Source organism: Camellia sinensis, chromosome 2 (assembly GCF_055761805.1).
Source record: "Camellia sinensis isolate YWXY chromosome 2, ASM5576180v1, whole genome shotgun sequence".
Taxonomy (NCBI): Eukaryota; Viridiplantae; Streptophyta; class Magnoliopsida; order Ericales; family Theaceae; genus Camellia; species Camellia sinensis.
Window position 1 is genome coordinate 101469810 of NC_138962.1, and position 15504 is coordinate 101485313.

General features: G+C 37.3%; 2 long non-coding RNA genes across 2 annotated transcripts in view; one reads left to right on the forward strand and one right to left on the reverse strand.

Moving 5' to 3' along the window:
- LOC145819634 (uncharacterized) overlaps window positions 1–1682 on the reverse strand; it is a 117816-nt gene extending 116134 nt beyond the window's left edge. Inside the window, exon 1 of the long non-coding RNA XR_014360396.1 lies at window positions 1629–1682. This is a non-coding gene — a long non-coding RNA (uncharacterized LOC145819634). The remainder of the gene's footprint in view (window positions 1–1628) is intronic.
- Window positions 1–15504, forward strand: part of LOC145819633 (uncharacterized) — a 225757-nt gene that overhangs the window by 136952 nt on the left and 73301 nt on the right. The window lies entirely within an intron of this gene.

Below are 15504 nucleotides of genomic sequence, written 5' to 3' on the forward strand. Positions count from 1 at the left end.
CCCGCTCGAGCGTCAGACACAGGTTCACGCTTGAGCGTCCCAAGATCTGCTCGAGCGCCGGATGCACTCTCCCAGAATTTTCTGCAGATGTCCAAAATACTGAGAGAAGGAAATTCACGCTCGAGCGTCCAAACTGCCGCTCGAGCGGAAAGGCAACAACAAAATCCCGCTCGAGCGTCAAATCGCCGCTCGAGCGGAGAGACCAAAACCTGGGCAAAATTTCTAAGTTTTAGAACACGACCAACTTATTCCCAACTTGCCCAACACAACCCAAAACTCTAATTAAAAGAGAAGGGGATAGAAATGAGGATAAGACAACAACGAATCTACAGAACCGAGTCCGGATTACAGTTAAACAACAACAGGAAAACCGGGATCGCTATATCTTTCATCCAAATATTCTTTGTTTTGTGACTATATTTATTTGTACTATTCTTGTTATTATTGGTGTATTTAATTTAATAACTCCTTTCATTTATTTGCATACTTCTATGTATCATACAGGCTTTAAGATGAGCAAAATGTATATTTTTTTGACAACTTCATGAGTTGGTCTACATTGTCGGCTGAAATTGCATCCTTAGAAAAATTGAAATTGGATGAGAGTAGGAACAATCCTTATGAAAAGCGTGACGTAGGAGGAGCAACATGATTTGATGATGTGCATTTCTAATTCAAAGTCGTTTCTGAATTCTGTATTCTAACAGCTATTTATGCGAGCATGCACCAATAACAGCATGTTTCTAGCTTGTGCTTTAAATCAATCATGAATTATATACACACAAAAAAAAACTTGAAATTGCTTTAAATTCTAAAAACATGTAAATTCTAAAAACAAACTTCAAAATTCAAATAATTAATAAACAAAACTTTCAAAAATCGAGCTTCCTTATTATATAGATGATTTAAAGCAATACCCTTTGTTAATAAAACAAAACATATTTATAAGTTTGTTGACCCTTTATGTTTCAGTTGTCAGTATTAATTTAATCTATCTATCTAAATCTATCTACCTTTGCCTAATCAAATCTTTGCTAGTTGAAATGGTCACTGTCTAAGCCTCCCTACACTTCAACAACTTCGGAGTTAGTAGAGATAGAGGCCAATGGCCATGTTTCATTACTTTCATTAGATTAGCAATTGGAAGGAAGTAAACCATGTTTGGACGTGAAAATAGAATTATTAAATTGTGGATCATAAATTTAAATAAGAATTAAAAAAATATAAATTAATTTTTTTTTCATTTCTATTTTACATTCCAAATCTCTATGGCATCATATGGCACATTTCACACACCAATCACAAACTAATAGTATGTCTGTTGCTAGACTCTCCTTTATACCTTATTTATCTATATCTCTCCACAGTCTTATTATGGGGCTTAATTCTAAAATCGTACTGATCATCAGTGCAGGTTTAAAATTGAACCTTATAAAAAAAATATAAAAAAATATAAAGAGATGAGATATGAAGGAACCTATCTCTCTGATAATATATATCTAATTATTTACCTTGGAGTTTGGAGGGTTCTTTCGGAATTTGGGTTTGCTGCCTCTTCGCTTCTGTGTATGAGGCTAACGCAAGTCACGTGCCATCAACAGAGTGCAATCTTCATCAGGTTTGCTCACCTGAACCGTATATATACCGGATTATTTCTTTGTTGAACACCATTGTTCCCTGTTCCTCTATTGCAACGGCTCCGTCGTCAATGGGGTTTGGGGCTGCCATTGCTGATGAAGATTGGGAGAGAGAGGGAGGAAGAGAGAGAGAGGGGGTGCCGTCGGAGAAATGGAGGGAGGCAGAGAGAAGATGATGAGAGGGAATGGGCTCCGACAGGGAAGGTTGGGCCGTGATGGAGAAGAGAGAGAGAGAGAGAGAGAGAGAGAGAGAGAGGGCTGCGTTTTCAAAATTTGAAATCAAAAAGAGATAAATGGGAGAGACAAATGGGAGTGAGAGAGAGTGAGAGGCTGTCAGTTGAAAATGATAGACAAATGGGGTGTGATATTTTGAGCCATTAGATTAAATCAATCTAACGATTCAAATTTTGACACAGGTATAAGGGTCACATCAGAATTCAAAAACCGAGCTTCCTTATTATATAGATGTAACTAAATTTATTTTTAATAATGTTTTGTTTTGAAATGAATTATATATAATGAGGTATATTGTTATGTATGAATTTTTTATTTGTATAGTATTAATCAAAAATTAGTTTATATTCGTTTATTTAGTTAGCAGATATAAATTAAGCGGGCCGTGAGAATTGGTCAATTAATATTTTAAAATTCAAATCGATGAATGAATCGGAAAATATTTTGTTAATCATCTGTCTCTTAAATTAACGAAAAGTTGACATGTGACTTACATCTTAAATTTTGAATAGAATGCTTAAAATTAAATTATCAATCTGTTTTAGTTTTTAAAATATTTTTTCAATTCTTTTATTTGTATTTAGTGAATTTTTTTTATTTTTTATTTTTTAACTTTTTAAATATATCTAATTTAGATATATTTAAAAAGTCTGTTTGTTTTGAATTTTAAAAACTGTTTTCTATTTTTTTTAAATAGAAAATAACAAAACAAAAATAAATCTAAAATTATATTTTTGAATTTTGAAATATTATTTCTTCCTTTTAAAAAGATTAAACTAAATAAAAACGATGAGTTTTTTTTTTCATTTTTTCACTAAATTAATTTTTAATTTTATAGAAAAAAAATTTAAAAATTGAAAACAAAATCAAACAAAGTGAAAATATTCATGAAAAAATCTCTTCTTTTTTTTTTTTTACTAAGGATAAAAAAAATGAAAATATACAAGTATTTTTTTCTTTTTTTCTAATGATCTTTTTTAAAAAAATTACTAAAAAAAAAAAAAAACTGCAAAAACTTTTTTTAAGCTTAAAAATCAAACAATGTTTTTAGTTAAGGGTTAGAGTGATGATATTGACTGATAGTTTAAGGGGATTAAGTGTAATTTAATACCCTCAATAAGATTCAAATTGAAAAATTAAAAAAAAATTAAAAAAAAATAGATGAGCAGGTTACATGTTATAATTTTTAGGTTATGTGGTGCAATTTTTAATTCAAAAAGGTAAAGTAATATAAGACAATAGTTGAAAGGGTAAAATGTAATTTGCCACAATATAAATGACAAAATTGTCTTAAAAAACACAGTATTATGTTTCATAAAAAAAAAAGGAAAAAATTTATAAAACTTTTAGAAATAATCTAGTGTGATAGGTAGCAAAACAAGAAAATAGGCTTACTTTAATATAAATATGTTTTAATTTTGAAGTTTTAGTTTGCAAATAGTATAAACATAATTTTGTCTTATAGTGCTCTATGATTGATAGAATGTAACTTAATATATGTGATTGCGTAAGATACAATAAGATATCACAAACTAATTGAAACTTTCCCTCATTTTTTTTCATGAAGTGCAACATTACTCAAAAATAGAACATATGTCCTCACTGCATGAATAATTTATTTTAGAGAATTTTACGTCTAAAAATTATTTTAAGGCACTCAGTTATAAGTATAATTTCGAAATTTTTGGACAATAATTCCAAATTCTATTATTTTTTGATCAAAAAGACAACAATTTGAAAGACCATATTACCCTTGAATATATGTCTATCTATTTATGTAACGCCCTTAAATAATTACAATAATTCGACCCAACACAATATATATAAGACAACGTAATCAAAATAATAAATTTCCATTAACCTGAATCGTTATACAAAAGTGATACATGCGATATACATTCATAAATATTTCATCATGAATCTACAGCATTGTTAAACAGATAATTATATGCCCTAAAAGCTTACATCTTTCCAAGTCATTACTTGGTTACAACAAAAGAGAGTCAAACTCTATACAATTTAAGCCCTTGGCTTTACAAATAAGTACAAAAAGTGAAGCTCGTGCTCCAAACTCCTCCCGAGCTACTGCCTTGGTGGAGGCATATCGTCAATACCTGAAAATAATTTTTCCCAGATAGGGTAAGCCAAAGCCCAGTAGGAACAATTTAACACAATATATGAGTTTTAACGAAGGTATAAATAAAATGTGCATTTACAAGGCCAGTGATAAAACATTCATTTTCTATATAATTATAAAGTGCCAAAATTCATATCTCAATCCCTTTTTCCTTATCGTCAATTCAAGTTAATTCATTTCATCTCAATTCATGAGCCAGTTTCATATTCTTTCAAACGACCCATCTGAGACAACAACTCAATGGTTCCCAAATTAACACAATTATCACACAAACACTTCAATCTGTCATTTGACTGAAATTTCGTCTGCGATATCAGCACCCATGTATACGCGCGGTTTCAAGACTTTTACCCATGACACACAGGCCAACTTAATTCAATGGAGTCCATCTCCTATCTCCTTCCAAACATGGAGTACATCCCCTTTTTCCTCCCAACCAATCATGCATATACGGTGTATTTGAAACATAGTCATATTCAATGACAACCCATAAGAGATTAGTTTTAATTCACTTAATCCTCATGTAATTTCTACAACAATCATAGCTATTCTCCACTAATAGCCCAATACAGATATTTCTAAACAGATATTCAATCTCAAGACAAATAATTTATTCAAATTTCCAAAAGTGTGAGGTAATGCATATCCAACTCCATCATTTACATCAACATTCATCCAATTTCATATTTATAATACCAATTTCATTTATTTATACAAAATAAATATTTGAACCATTTTAGGTTAACTTCTCTCTTTCTCAAATGTCAACCCAAATGCCAAAATCAACAATTTTGATACAATATAAACTCATTTTCAAACCCCATGACCATTTATATCACATTCACTAGAAAACCTCTCTTTTGATTTTACATCCCAAACCCTAGGTTTGTCCTAAATATTCCCAAAACCCACCATTGTTACACAACAACCAATAACTAAGTTAAAAACTATAAGAATGTGTAGACCTACCTCAAGCTTAGAAGACCAAAGGGAGATATGGAGAAACTTCAAGGACGCCAAAACCAAGCTTTAATTAGATCAGAATGTAGCCCATGAGATGCTCTAACTTTTTAACAAAGGCAAGTGGGCAAAGATATCATTAGAACTAGGTGAAAATGTAGAAAGAGAGAGAGTGTTTTAGAGAGAGAGGGTCCTGATCTAGGGTTTTGGTGGAAAAATATGTGAAAAAGTGATGTAAAAAGGTGTTGTTGCGAACTGATATATGCACAGTCCGTTTGAGCGCAAGAAGTGACGCTCGAGCGTCAGACACAATAAGTTGTTCCACTCGAGCGCTAGAAGTGTTGTTCGAGCGCTAAGACACAATGAAAAAGATGCTCAACGCTCGAGCGCAAGAAGTGACACTCGAGCGTTGAAAACACGCATCCAGTAGTTTTGCAAGCAACAGATCAACTGCTCAAGCGTCAGAAATGGCCGCTCGAGCGTAGAATACACTCTCCTAGTAGTTTTGCAGCCTGCAAAAGTACTGAAAGTTTGCAAAGCCCTTTTGAGCACAAAAAGTGTCGCTCGAGCGAATGAGCAAAAATCTGAGCAACATGAGTTTGGAAATCAAGCAACCAACCTATCCCAAACATAACCACAACAATCCAAAAGGCAAACTTCAAGGAAAACAAGGGAAAAAGAGATGAACAACAACACTAAACCACAAAACCCGAGTCCGAAATACAATAAAGGTTAGGTCAAAATCGGAATCGCTATTGTCACGACCCAAACCCGCCCCCTATAGGTTTAGTGTCGTAACTAGCCAGTAATCCTTGAATTACCAAAAACTTCTTAACAGAATAACATATAATTAGGAGTTGCGGAAGCAAATATATAAAATATACATAGTCCATTGAGCTGTGAAGACATACATGAGATAGATGATTTTAAACTTTTATAAACTTACGAGCGACGTCAAAAGATGCAGTATTTACACGTCACTCCATGTACATACTAAAAGAAATCTTTTCCGAAAATCAAAGGAAACAAAGCTTAATACATTAACAAAAACAGCCACTAAACTTGACTTAATCTGGAACCTCCTCGGGAGGCACAAAGGCTGGCTGACAAAAACTGGGACGCCAGGTCCTCAACTTTAAGCCTGGTCACATGTCTAATCACCTACATACGTAATATAAATAGTGAACGGGAGCCCAATGAATAATAACAGAGTAAATCGTTAAATAAATGATGTCCCATAACTAAGTTCGTACATAGAATAGATTCATAATTGTACTATTGTTTGAGTCATTGACAGAAATCAAAACTTATGCTTGATCATACATGGTTTATCCGTTAGCGCTAACAGATTATATACAAAGCATCATAGATCATACTTGTCAGTTCTATAGAGAAACCTCCAGCCGGGTACAGATAGCTTGTCAGTTCCTTAAAAGAACCTTCAGACTGGGAACAGATAACTTGTTAATTCAATATAGGAACCTCCAGTCGGGTATAGATAACTTGTCAGTTCCACAAAGGAACTTCCGGACCGGGAATAGATAACATACTTGTGTCACAAATACTTATCAAAAATTGGACAATCATTCATAGTACAACACATAACATTTCATAAAACAGATCTTACTTCATACACAAAAAATAAGTTAACTTGGACATAGCTTTACCAAGTTATTACTCACAGATAACAAATGGCTCCAAGTAAACGGACAGAGTAGGCAATTCAGAGATTTTGTGGCACGTGACCTACACAGATACAGAACGAATACGTACTGAATTACACACCCGGAAACAACAACTTAGTTCTTTCTTTTCTTGGTGTGTTCCTACTCCTCTATCCTCATTATGGTGTCTTAAACTTGGCCTAGGAATGCCTAAGATGGAATGAGGACGCAAAAATGCACTTAAAAACACTTAACAAAACTTGTTGAAAACAGGGTCCTCGCTCGAGTGCAACTTCCTATGCTCGAGCGAACATGCAAAATGTGAGTGGTTGCTCGAGCGGTCTGTAAACTTTTGCAAAAGTGCTGGTTGCTTGATTTTTCCGCTAAATGCTCGCTCAACGCTTGCTCGAGTGCAACTTTTGTCGCTTAAGCCTGTAAAACATAAGAACTTTTGGGAGCATGCATTTCACGCTCGAGCGGACTTCAGGTCGCTCAAGCAGAAGTGTACGCACTCAGAGTGGTCACTCGAGCATAGATTCATTCGCTTGAGCGTAGGAGCAGAATTCTGGAATCTCCAGAATTGCTTCCAAGCTTCAAATTCAACCCCAAAGCTGCAAATTATGGCTTCTTGGGCCAAAAACGTGAGGAATCTCATGTGAACGTGGAAAACATGAAGAATTCAAAACCATTTCGCAAAATCAAAGCCCAAAAGCATGCCAATTGTGCAAAACTCAACTTAAAACTTGAGAATGTGATGTAAACATGACATGCATGAATTGTCTTGACTTCAAAACTTCCAAAACATGATCTAATACTACAAAATGACTTGAAACTTGATGCATTCTTAAAGGTAAAGTGAATTAGCAATATGCATGAGGAAATTCTTCGAAAATAACTTCAAAATGTTAGGAATTATGCATGCATGCAAGGTATGAGTAAAATTTCTTCCTTTCTAGTCCAAATCTCAAATTCACATACTTAATCTTTTGAATTCATGCTCTTAATGCCCAATCAAAGAACTTAAAGGTTGAATTCTTACCTAGACTTTCCAAAGTGAGAACTAGAGGCTTATTTCTTGAGTCTCTAAGTCCAATTCTCCCATTTCTCTTAGCAATCCCTTTAGTTGAGCTCAAAGTTCTATTTTCTCTCTCTTGCTCACGTTTGTTTTGTGTGTATAGGCTCAAGGATGTGTTGATATCAACAAAAAGGATAAGTGGAGCATATAAGGAGTCTTATATAGGCTCACTTAGTGGCAACTAATTAAAACTAATCCAGTAGGCATTAATTAATTTAATTAACTTGTTCCGAATCAGATTTCAATTAAACCTACCATAAAATTCTAAAAAATCAAATTATCACATAAATCAAATAAATTTCTGAATCGCATGCCGATAAGGCCTTCAATTCGCAAACCATAGCGAAAACTTGAATAGATCTTTCTACGGTAAACAGATATAAACACACATAAGGCAACATATGATGCAAAATTTCACTTTAATTACTTATTCGGCATAAGTAAGCATGGATTAACGTCAATCATGGGTCGGGGTTGTTACAGCTGTATTTTACATCACTTTTCTATCCACCTATATACATAAGTGTCATCTATTTGTTTACCTATCTGTCAATGCATCATCTCTTTATTTGTTTATATATCATTTATTTGTCTATCTGTCTATATCACCACTAGTCGTCATTGTTGCCTCCGCCAGCAACTTTTTAATAAATTTTTTAGGTGATTTTTCAAGTGTCAATGATCTAATAATAGTAGGGTTTTTTTTTCTCGAAAAAATCATATCCTTATCTCCGAAAAAGATCATTTTGTCTTGTCTTTATCTAAAAAAACCCCGTTTGACGGTATCTAGCGACAATAGGGTAATGAAAAAAAAATTCAAAATAATAATCTATCATTTTGATCAAACAATTTTATTAATCATGTTATTATCTCCAAAAAAAGATTTAAATTATTGGACCTAATGCCACCCACTTGTAGAAATAGACTTACCACAAATAAAATAATATTATGAATAAACGAAAAAACAAATAAATATAATATTTTATTGTCTTTTAATCACTAAAAAAAAAGAGGATTATTTTCATGGAGATCTCATAAACTATTGAAAAGTATCATTTTGACTCCATAAATTATGAAAGCATACAAATAGACTCTTAAACTATTGGCGTGTTTCACTTTGGCTCATGTCGTTATTATATTGAAATTTTTGAGATAAAAATACAATTCAACACTCTATATAACATACCCAATAACACTTCTTCTCAATTTTCCTATTTTATTATTGTTTAAAAAAAACTATTTCTACAAAAAATATACTTCCAAAATTTTTAAAAATAATAATAAACAATAATTATAGATGAATGCTTATATTTTAAAAAAATAAAAAAACAATAATAATGAAATTGTAAATATATAGAGTACTGATGGGTATTTTTGTCTAAAAAATGTTTAAAAGTTTGGTTTAACTCACGGTGACAGAAGTGGTCAAAGTGAAAATATCAATAGTTTAAGAGATCTATTTATATATTTTTATAATTTAAGAAAGGGGATTTTTTTTTTAGGGTCCCTGATATTAAGATTTTATAGCATAAAGGACATCCAATATTTTCATAATGTCTAAGGTCCTTCAAATTGATCTAGAGAAATTTTGACTCAGAGAAATTTCCATCCAGAGAAATTTCAAACCAAAGAAATTTCTAGTTTGAAATTTCTCCAGTTTGCTCAATTTTTTTTTGATTTTCTATGTTTTGAAATTTATCTGGGGTTGAATTTTCTCTAATTTGCTTACAAATATCTCTGTGATTTGTTCACAATTTTCTCTGTGTATTTGACTAATTTTCTCTAATTTGCTCATAATTTTCTCTGTGTGATGGCTAGAGAAATTTGATGATTCTCTCTGGCCAACACACTCAATTTCAATCCACAATTTCAAGTAACGAAATCCATAATCTAAAAACTCAAAATCGATTCAAACCTTGTCAAAATTTCTAACTTCAATTGTCTTCAAACATGACACCTTAAACTCCATCAACAAATCTCTCTCTACTAATGCCAACTTCGCTAGCGCCTCCACCGCAGTTGACCCAGAGAAATTTCCATCTAGAGAAATTTCAAATAAGAGAAATTTCAAAATTTCTCTGGTTTGCTCAATTTTTTTGATTTTCTGTATTTTGAAATTTCTCAAGGGTTGAATTTTCTCACAAATATATCTGTGATTTGTTCACAATTTTCTCTATATATTTGAATAATTGTCTTTGATTTGCTTATAATTTTTTCTATATTTTAACCAAACTAGAGAAAATTATAGCAATCCCGGGTTTACCCTTGTTATATAGTGATCCGGACATGTGTCCGTGGATGTTGGTAGTTGTTTATTATCATGTTTGCATCCTCTTAACTGGTATATTAAGTTATAGGATGTGTTGGGCAGGTTTGTTTCAGGTTGGTTGTGCTTGGGAGCCTAGTGTTGCTGCCCAGATTTTTGGCCCTTCGCTCGAGCGAGGAGTTTGTTGCTCGAGCGAGAGTTGAGTTCGTGTCTGGTGGGTCGAGCCAGAGTGGCTTCGCTCGAGCGAGCGCTTGCTCCTGGTTCTGGACCTGAGAGTTGTGTTTCTTGGCTCGAGCGAGCTTTTCTTGGCTCGAGCGGTCTGGTTTGTTATTCGCTCGAGCGAGAGGTCTGTCGCTCGAGCGTGCTTCAGGTTGCAGACCTGAGGGTTTGAGTTGTTGGCTTGAGCGAGCATTCTTTTCGCTCGAGTGCACTTTTGAGTTTTTGGCTCGAGCGAGGACTTCTTGGCTCGAGCGAGAGGTTTCTGTGTCTGGTCGCTCGAGCGACCAAGTCTTCACTCGAGCGAGCGTGTTTTATATCAGCGGACAGTAGCGTTTTGAACATCACTTTTTCACTTTCTTTTTTTGATCAAACCCTAGATTCGAGACCCTCTCTCTCTACACTTATATTCTCTCTAAGAATTGATCTCCCTAGAGTGTGAATCTAGCCTAGGGCTTTTGTTAAAAAGATAGAGGGCGTTGAGAGCTTTGTTTTAATATGAAAAAGTTTGGTTTTGGAGCACGTTGATCTTCGAGTCTTCATCTCCTTTTTGGCTCAAACTTCGAGGTAGGGATATCCTACTCTTCTCTATGGATTTTGTCTTTAAATTTTAGTATTTTGAGATGTCGGGGTTGGTTTGGTAATTTTGTGAAAGTTTGGGGCTTTTGTGTAATTTTACAAAAGTTGGGGTTTTATTCATAATAAACCTAGATGCATGTTTGGAATAGAGAAATGGAATAAATGTTAAATCATTGATGAAAATGGGACCTAAGGGTTGAAATGTTAATTATGGGAATTGACCTAATTACATTGTTTAATTAATTGGGATAATTAATTGTGAGGAATGAGGAAATGAAATGTTGATTGAATATCCATTGTGCATTTATTTTCTGTTTAGAAATAACTGCTTTGGGCTATCGGTGGAGGATAGTCGTGATTGTTGTAGACAATGCATGAAGATTAGGCAGACTGAAACTAATCAATGAAGTGTGTCATGGAACTTGACGGTTGATAGAATACATTAATTATATGTATTGAGTGATTGTATATAGAACCATTGTGTTTGTATACGTTATGTGTAGAGGAGGAGATGGGGGATGTACTCCGCGGTTTAGGGGAAGATAGGGGATGTACCTCTAAACCGGATAGTGTTGGGAGAAGATAGGGGATGAACTCCGTAGATACAGCTCATATGCTTGTCTAAAGAAGTGAAGATAGAGCTTATATGCTTATCTTTGTGATGTGTGGATATAGCTTTTATGCTTATCTGTGGATATTGTGGTTATACATATCTGTTGTAGAATGTGGATATAGCTTATATGCTTATCTGTGGATATTGTTGTTATACATATCTGTTGAGAATGTGGGTAGTGCTTATATGTCTATCCGTTGAAAAAGGGAAAATGAAAGGAAACTTGGACTCATAAGTCGTATGACATAAATATGTGATTTATGTGATTGTATCAGTGTTGGCCATCTATCAATTGCTAATATTTTAGTCATTGTTCATGGTTGGTTTAGTGTATTTCTACTGGGCTGTGGCTCACCCTATATGGGAACATCATTTTCAGGTGCAGGAAGCATGCCACCTCCAAGAACATAGCTTGAGAGGCTAGAGGCGGACATAATGTAGTCGTTTTACTTTTGATGTATTACATGTAAATACAAGCCAAGGGCTTAATGTGTATGAGTTAGTACTCTTTGTTGTAACCAAGTGTTAACTTGGAAAGCTGTAAGCCCGTAGGGCATTTGCTTTTGTTGTTAACATGTAATACTTTTTGTAATGAAACTCTGAGAAATGAAAGAATGTGGAACTTTTGAATATCAATGCATGTCTTATTTGTCGGGTTTAATGTTATTATTTCGAGGGCGTTACAACTTGGTATCAGAGCGTACCGGGTTCAAATACTTGGGGTACGTGGGAAGTGATTAGTATCACAATGGGTTTGTCTCGCTTGATAGAGACTTAGATGTAGTATCATATGCTATGTGTTTACTTGATAACATGCTTATGTGACTATGTGGGTATGGGATTTAATATCTAGGATGTTGATTGGATCCTTGGGTTTCTGGGAGTCTTGTTGGAAAAGCACTTGATCAATGCTATTTCTAACCGGAACTCTAGTAACGCCTCGGGACTATCATTATCCAGAAATGAAATTCGTAAGTGCTTATGTGTTTATGTGCTTACGTGGAGTGAATTACTGTTGTCCATGCATTAGGACGTGAGTGTTTAGTTTCGGCACATTTGTGAATGTGCTAACGTTCTGTGTTACCTTTATTAGGATGTCAGGACGAGGAAGAGGTGCTAGGCGTGGTAGACCTGCGAGGCAGGAAGTACCGTTACCGGGTGAGATTCCGGCAGTGCAGGAGGGAGTTGGTCAGGCCAATGTGGCCGAGCCAGCGGGCCAGCAGGCTATGGGTGCCTTGGCCAGAGAGATAGCAGGAGCTTTGGGTATTCTTAGAGCTGGGAATCAGGCAACTGAGGCAGGGCCTTCTTTCTTGAAGAGGGAGTTCTTCCGGTCTAATCCGGATGAGTTTATCGGGGATCCGAAAGAGCCACTGAAGGCTGATGAGTGGCTAGAGCAAATGAGTAAGACGTTCGAGATGCTTGGCATCGAGGATGGAGCACTGAAAGTGACCTTGGCATCCTTCCAACTGAAGGGAGATGCGGGTCAATGGTGGAAGTACGAGAAGGCTCGTGTTGGTGGTACTTGGGAGGCGTTTATAAATGCTTTTCAGGAGAGGTTTTTGTCTGCAGCAGCTAGGGAGAAGCTGAGGGATCAGTTTAGCCGGCTTAATCAGCAGGGCTTGTCAGTGGCCGAGTTTGAGGCTACTTTTACCAGTCTGTCCAGGTTTGCACCTGAACTAGTGGCGTCTGAGGAATGCCGTTGCTATGAGTTTGAGCGGAAGTTGAGGCGGGGCCTCAAGTTGAGGGTTGGTGGGTCTTACATCCGAGAGTATAGACATCTAGTGGACGCTGCAGCTCATATGGAGCTCATGATGCAGGAGGAGGATGAGGGGCAGAGAGGCTCCAAGAGGAGCCAAGATGGTCAGGGTGATGGCAGGAGGCAGAGGGGTTCTAACCCTCAGCAGTCGCAGGGTGGTGTTGCTAGATCGACCTTCCCAGTGCCGAGTGCAGGCTCCGGGAGAGGTGGTCAGGGGGAATTCACCTGTTACAAGTGTGGCCAGCTGGGTCACAAGGTTTCTGTTTGCCCGCTGAAGGGTGGGGGTCAGAGAGCTGCTTCTTCTTCAGCTAGACCGCAGAGTCAGAGTTTGGGCAGGGGGCAGCCCTTGTCTTGTTATCAGTGTGGACAGCCTGGGCACCTGAAGAGGTTTTGCCCGCAGTTGAGTGCCACTTCAGGAGCGTCTAGTTCTAGGCAGACGCAGGGTTTTCAGCTAGCTCAGTCTATGCAGGCCTCGTGGGCTAATCCGGGAGCTTCGTCATCCCAGTCTGTGCAGCAGTCTTTTGCTCCGAGAGGTGAGCAGGTAGACCAGGGGCCTACGGGGCGCGTGTATGCTGTTACCGCGCAGGATTTAGTACCGGCTCCATCAGTAGTGAGAGGTACTTTTCTGTTTTGCAACTCGGTTGCTAGTGTGTTGATAGACACGGGTGCATCTCATTCTTTTGTATCTGCTGCATTTGCATCTGTTTTTGAATTGGAGTTAGCACAGTTAGCATCTCCTATTTGTGTGGTATCGCCTTTGGGTGGTGAGTTGATCCTGAAACAGGGTGTTAGAGGATGTGATATTGAGGTCACCGATTATAGGCTTCCTTTTCCGTTTGTTGTCATGCCCATGAAGGGTTTTGATGTTATTTTGGGTATGGACTGGCTATCGTCATACCGGGCTGTTATTGATTGCTACCGCCAGAGGGTCACACTATGTACCTTGAGCGGGGAGTGGTTCCATTTCTTGGGAGACCGGGTTGGTAGTATTTTGCCATCGGGGTATGATTCGCGAGGGCGAAGTGAGCTTAGTGGTCTACTTGCCAGCTTTGAGAGTGGTGAGAGTAGTGAGACCCAGATGGTATTGCCGAGGGTGGTTTGTGAGTATTCGGATGTCTTTCCCGAAGATCTTGTTAGTTTGCCACCTCACCGAGAGATAGAGTTCTCTATTGATTTAGTGCCTGGTACGGCGCCGATTTCTATGGCACCTTACCGTTTTGCTCCAGCAGAGTTGGTTGAGTTGAAAGTCCAGCTCCAGGAATTGCTAGATAAGGGCTTTGTTCGCCCTAGTGTTTCGCCGTGGGGAGCACCGGCCCTCTTTGTTAAAAGGAAAGATGGTGCCTTGAGATTGTGTATTGACTATCGGAAGTTGAATCGGGCTACGGTTAAGAATAAGTATCCTATGCCCCGTATAGATGATTTGTTCGACCGGTTGAAGGGTTCCCGTTGTTTCTCTAAGATAGACTTGAGATCGGGTTACCACCAGTTGAGGGTCAGGGAAGAGGATATTCTGAAAACGGCATTCCGTATGCGGTATGGCCATTATGAGTTTCTGGTGATGCCATTTGGGCTTACCAATGCACCGGCAGTCTTTATGGACTTGATGAACCGGATTTTCCGGGAGTTCTTAGACCGATTTGTGGTCGTCTTCGTGGACGACATCCTTATCTATTCGCCTTCAGAGGAGGAGCACGAGGAACACTTGAGAGTGGTGCTTGAGTTGCTTAGAGCCCATAGGTTGTATGCCAAGTTTGGGAAGTGTGAGTTCTGGCTGAGGGAAGTCAAATTCTTAGGCCACGTGGTATCCGGGGAAGGGGTGTCTGTTGATACATCCAAGGTTGAGGCAGTGCAAGATTGGGCACAGCCTAAGAGTGTGTTTGAGATCCGCAGTTTTCTGGGATTGGCTGGGTATTACCGTCGGTTTGTGAAAGATTTCTCCAGGTTAGCGTCACCGTTGACTAGACTGACTCGGAAGGGAGTCAAGTTTGTGTGGAGTGAGACTTTGAAAAGTCGTTCCAAGAGCTGAAAGTTAGATTGACCACCGCTCCGGTGTTGATTATTCCGGAGAGAGGGTTGGGTTATGCGGTTTATTGTGATGCCTCACGAGAGGGTTTGGGTTGTGTGTTGATGCAAGAAGGGAAAGTGGTAGCTTATGGCTCACGTCAGTTGAAAATACACGAGAAGAATTACCCCACACACGACCTAGAGTTAGCAGCAGTGATCTTTGTCTTGAAAATCTGGAGGCACTACCTTTATGGTGAGAAGTTCGAGGTGTTCTCGGACCACAAGAGTTTGAAGTATCTGTTTACACAGAGAGACTTGAATTTGAGGCAGAGGAGGTGGATGGAGTTCATCGAGGATTATGAT